Source organism: Humulus lupulus, chromosome 4, assembly GCF_963169125.1.
Source record: "Humulus lupulus chromosome 4, drHumLupu1.1, whole genome shotgun sequence".
Taxonomy (NCBI): Eukaryota; Viridiplantae; Streptophyta; class Magnoliopsida; order Rosales; family Cannabaceae; genus Humulus; species Humulus lupulus.
The window spans coordinates 16,573,585-16,579,584 of NC_084796.1; positions in this window are offsets into that span (position 1 = coordinate 16,573,585).

The window sequence follows — 6,000 nt, forward strand, 5'->3', positions numbered from 1 at the left end:
AAAATTCCAAGTTACTTAAGCTTTGTCAAACAAGTTAGCTTAATGGCCTTTTTGGACTTCGAAAATTTACAAGTCAGCCTAAAAATAGATATATTAACTCGTGCTCTTATTGCCTGTGTTAAATTATATACCAGTATACCCCATGTGCCCCCCAGGTGATCGAGGGTTGAAAGATCCTTAGTCACTTGCTACTTGACCGAATCTGTTCGAACAGTTAATTACTCATGAAACACATAGAATATATGGAAAATATTCGAGCAGTTGAACACTGCTTGAACGTATCGACCAGTTGAACACTATCCAATTTTACCGACCAGTTGAACACTACTCGGATAACTAACACACATGCATATTTGTAGCAAAAATCGACCACGCTGCGCGTAGTCTCTTTTATTACTCGTATAATAAAAAAGGACAAAACATGTCTAATAACGAGTCTTAAACAACCAAAATTGTTCAAAAATAAAATGACTGGTTAGCAAATAACCAGCTCATAAACCAAACTTAAATAACAAGTCTAATAACTTGAAATCAAGCTACCACTCTGAAAGCGGTATTTAGAAATAATATATTCACAGACGTTCGCCGCTCTAGTGGCTCCTGATCCTAGCACTCCCGCTCAGCATACTTCTCCTTTGCTTCGTTGCTTTCCTCAGCCAAGTGTGGACCTCCACATATAGTGTCTAAGGAAAAGTCCACATGTCCGGGCTGCAAGGGTGGAGATCTTTGTCGCTTGAAACCAGGATTGCTGCTACCTCCTTCTCCTTGGGGTGTCTCTGCCTGGTACTTCCTCAACGTGCCCGACCAGAGAAGAAATTCTATCTCATCCTTGAGGTGATTGCATTCATTCGTGTCATGACCATAATCTCCATGGAAACGACAAAACTTATTCATATCTCTCTTCCTCATCTCTTTCCTGATGGGGGGAGGCTTCTTGTAGGGAACCTCCTCATGACTAGCAAGATATATCTCTGCTCGGCTGGTCGAGAGAGTGGTGTAGTTAGTGAACTGAGGCTCATACTTGGTTGGCTTTTCATTTGAACTCAACTTTACTTTCTTTTCCTCATGGTGGTCAGACCCGTTATTTCCACATTTCTTTCCATCATCCTTAGGAGAGTCAGTTGATCCGCCCGGATTGTTTATGCCATTCTCCTCTTTCTTGATTGCATCATCCAATTTCATGTACTTGTCAGCTCGGTCAAGAAATTGCTGAAGTGTTGAAATTGGATTTCTATGTATGCTATCCCACAAAGGGCTCCGATAAGTTATCCCAGCAGATATTGCAACCATCTTCCCCTCGTCTCCTACAGTAGTTGCTCTATTGGCTTCTCTCATGAATCTCTGTATATAATTCTTTAGAGACTCATCTTTTCCTTGTTTGATATCTGCCAAGTGGTTGGCATAAACTGGAGGGGTCTGGGCAGCACTGAACTGCCTGCAAAACTCTTTCCTGAAACTCTCCCAAGAAGTGATGGAGTTTGGCTTAAACTTCCAATAGCACTCATGGGCAGTGTCGGACAGTGTGGTGGGGAAGACTCTGCACCGATAGTCATCACTCACTCCGAGCAGCTCCATCTGATCTTCGAATTTCCCTACGTGCCTTATCGGATCTGCCTTTTCTGTATAAACTGGCAGTACTGGTGCTTTGTACTTTGCTGGTGGCTGGGCTGCTCTAATTCGAGCACAGAACGAGCTGCCACTCCGGTGGTCTATCGCATCTATCCCGGAAGGTCGTTTTGACAAACCTTGCATTCCAGCTGCTAGTACATCCAGCTGGGCTTGGATGGATGGTGCAACTGATGAAGTTCTAAGATCTTGACCGTCTTGTCGGGCATTACCATATGGCGCGCTGTCGTCAAGTATTTCTACTTGACTGGCAGGGCGGTCCAGATTTTGCCCTTCGACCGGGACGGTCCTCCTCTTGTTGGTGATAACATCCTTTAGATCCTTCCGAGAAGCATGCTCTCCTGCCCGATCGAACACCGTACTCTTCGATTTCCCAGAGGGCTTACTACGCGGGACTTGCTCTCTCCTACTACGCTGCTGGTCGGGGTGTAGTGGAGGCCTTTCGGTATGTCCTGGGCAGTCTTTCCTTCCTTGTTGGTCATTGCCCTCCTTTTCCTTTGACTGATCGGTGTGATGACTATCAGCCTCATCACGACCATGCCCATCTTTGAATTGTGAAGTCCTCTTCTCTTGAGGATTCTTGGTTTGATCCTGCCTGGGTGGAGTCTTTTTACTGCCCGATCGGTGACTCCCTGATCTAGAGGTCTCTGATCGGTGGCTCCTGGAGGGGGTTCTAGAGTGCTACCTTTGCGTCGAGGCAGTTCTGGATCGGTCCCCATCATCTTCCCGACCAGGGGAGTTACTCCTGCTTCTGCCCAGTCCTCGAGAATTGGCTCTGTCAGTGGTCCTCCGACCAGCGTCATTATTTCTTACTCCCTGGGTGGCTGCTTGTGCTGCGGCTTGAGCATTGGCTTGGGCCAATTGGGTAGCCGCTTCTAGAGCAAGTGCTGCTTCACAATGTCTCCGGTTGACCTCCTCCTGTTGTCTGAGCTCTTCGCTTCTGGCCTCCATATCGCGCCTTTGCTGCTCTAACGTGGCTTTCTGCCTGGCCATCTCTTCAGCGAACGCCTCCTGTCTGGCGTGGAATTGTGCCATCTCCTCCTGGAAGGCCTCCATGGCTTCCTGGAGTTCTTCGACTTCTGGAGTCACGTCCTCGAGCATGACCCTACGCTCAGTCTCATGGTCTTGTGGGCTAGGACCTTCTGATCTAGCAGGATCTTTAGAGGAGCCTGTCTTCTTGGAGGTTGCATTGGTGCTCTTAGGCGCCATAATACTTCAGGGACCGTCTGTCTTTCTCTTCAGGCTCTCAATGAAAGCACCAAAATGTTGACCGCATTTTTGGCCAACGACGTGTAGACGTCAAAAACGACAAAAACCTTCAAGAGAAATAAACGACACGTACGATTTTATAGTGCTTCAGCCCCAATATGTTGGTAATAGCCTAATCCACTTAGAGTTGTGATCATAGATCTGCACTCAAGATCAGATGAACCTGAGTCAACTGAGTTTCTTCAGTGCAGATTACAAGAATACAAGAATTCTCTCAAATACAAGTACTCTCTCTCTCTAGAAAATAAGAATTCGAATCAAAAGTTCAAAAGTCCCCTTTATGATGCCATAAGCCTTGTATTTATAGACTCAGGATCGTACCGATGATATCCCCCATAATCTGGATATTTTATTATTCTCATTATATTTAAATTACAATAATATTCAAAATGTAACAGTACACTATATTCGTGGGATAAATGAGAGATTCCCGCGCAAGCCAAGACCGATTCTCGTTGAAGCTGTTTCTAGGATCTCTTGCGCAGCTTTGCTCTATCTAGTCGATCCATATCTCATTCAAGCTGGTCGACCACACCTTGACTGGGCAGACATGCACTTGGCTGGTCGGACATGCACTTGGCTGGTCGGACATGGTCATGACTGGTCGGACAAGTTCATGCCTGGGCAGACAAACATGTGACTGGTCAGCCAAGGTCATGCCTGGGCAGACACGACACTTGACTGGCCAGTAAAAATTCTTCACTGGTCTACCGGGTCACTCCCAAGCCAGATCACCCCACCATTCTTTGCCATTTGTCATTTCTATTGCCACGTCATCATTTTCAAATTTTGGGGATAACACCTACTAACAATATGACCAAGGAAAGTCACTTGTGGTAACTAGAACTCACATTTCTTGAACTTTGTAAATAGTTTGTGTTCCCTCTACCTTTGTAGAACCAACCTGAGATGTTACTCATGTTCTGACTCTAACTAAGAATAAACCAGAATATCATCAATGAAAACGATCACAAAGTGTTCTAGATAATCTTTGAACACCTTGTTCATCAGATCCATAAAAGCAGCTGGGGCATTAGTCAAACCAAATGACATGACTAAGAACTCATAATGCCCATATATAGTATGAAAGGCAGCCTTCGGTATATCTCCCTCCTTGATCCTCAGTTGGCGATAACTAGATTGAAGATCTATCTTTGAGAATATCGTCTTACCCTACAATTGATCAAATAGGTCATCTATCCTTGGCAGAGGATACTTGTTCTTAATTGTTAACTTGTTCAGTTCCTAGTAGTCAATGCACATCCTCAGAGAACCATCCTTCTTTTTCACAAACAGTACTGGTGCACCCCATGGTGAGAAACTGGGTCTAATAAAACCCAAGTCTAACAACTCTTGTAGCTGCACCTTTAGTTCTTTTAACTCTGCTGGGGCCATTCTGTACAGTGCCCTAGACACTGGCTCTTTCCCTGGTACCAGTACAATAAAAAATTCTATCTCTCTGTGTGGTGTCAACCCTGTAAATCCTCTGGAAACACATCCAGAAACTCATAGACTAATCTAGTCTCCTCTGGTCCCACTAGCACGACCTGAGTGGTATCTACCACAATGGCTAAGAATCCTATACAACCACCTTGCAATAGATCTCTAGCCCTCAATACATATATCATAGGTACACAGGGTCCATGCATAGTGCCAACAAATACAAAGAGATCCTCTCCCTCAGGCTCAAAGGTTACCATCTTCCTTCTGCAGTCTATGGTTGCCCCATACTTAACTAACAAGTCCATACCCAGTATCATGTCGAAGTCGGTCATAACCAACTCTATCAAATCAACTGACAACTCTCTGCCCTCCACTATCACTGGCAAAGATCTGACCCATCACTTGGATACTACTAACTCCCCAGTGGGCAATAAAGTCCCAAACCCCACATCATAATAATCACATGGCCTACACAGTCTATCAATAATTCCACTAGCAACAAAAGAATGTGTAGCATTAGAATCAATCAAAACAGTATAAGGGGTTCCAACACTAAAAAGCTTACATGTGACTACTGAGGGACAAGCCTCAGCTTTTGCCTGTGTCAATGCGAACACTCGAGCTGGGGTTGAGCTGTCCAAATTTCTTGTTTCTTCCTTTCTTGCCTTTGGGCAATATTTCTTTAAGTGTCCCACTATCCAACACAAAAAGCAGACCTTTGCCCGACACTCCCCTATGTGGCGCCTCTTACATCTGGGGCACTCTGGAAAAGTTCTCCAACCTTCATTGTCGCCCTGGCGTATTCATGGTTGGTCGACCTTTCCTTTGTCCTTACCTGCACCACATAGCACCCGTGAGCTGAAGCACAACAAGAAAACTCAACACAAAACATATAACATATACATAACAATCCACAGTATACAACAAACAGCCAACGGGCTAAACACATGCGGCCAACGCCGTCCCAAGCGCTTTACTAAGCCCTGGCTTCATGGTCTTCACCGAGAGGGTGGCTCCTGCACCCTAGGAGGGTCTCACCCTAATGGCTTGCACTCAGTGTGCTCAATGCTGATCTTGGGCCCTTGCCGTACCTGACCTCTTGCTGTTCTCGGCCTTCGCCGTTCACTCACAGGCATGCATCACATAACACAATATTCACAGATATTTAAACACATACTAAACATAAACATTAGGGTCGTGCCCTGCAATACAAACAATAAGGCTACGCTCTGCAATACAAATAATAGGCCCACGCCCTACTCTATGGGTACAACAGTTTCCTTACCTGTGTCCCGAGCTATCTAATCACCGCGATCCCAAGCACAGTCCTCTAACCTAAGCCTCATTGAAAACCTAGTCACAATGCATTCATAATAACCATCCATCAAGTTCTAAACCAATAAATAACTTCAGAATATTAATGCCTCTGGGACCTTGGATTCTACCAAACGGGGTAGTAAAATACTTCCCGAGCCTTAACATTTGAGTTCCCGAGCTAAAATCTCTTAAATAATGATTATTTGTATTTGAGCCGTGGCCCAGTCCCTTAAGGGTTGCAGTGCGCTCAAGTCAGAGGCAATATGCCTCTCTGCTGAGGGACACGGGAACAGAGCAGTAGCAGCAGCAGTAGCAGTGGCAGTAGCAGTGGCAGTAGCAGTAGCA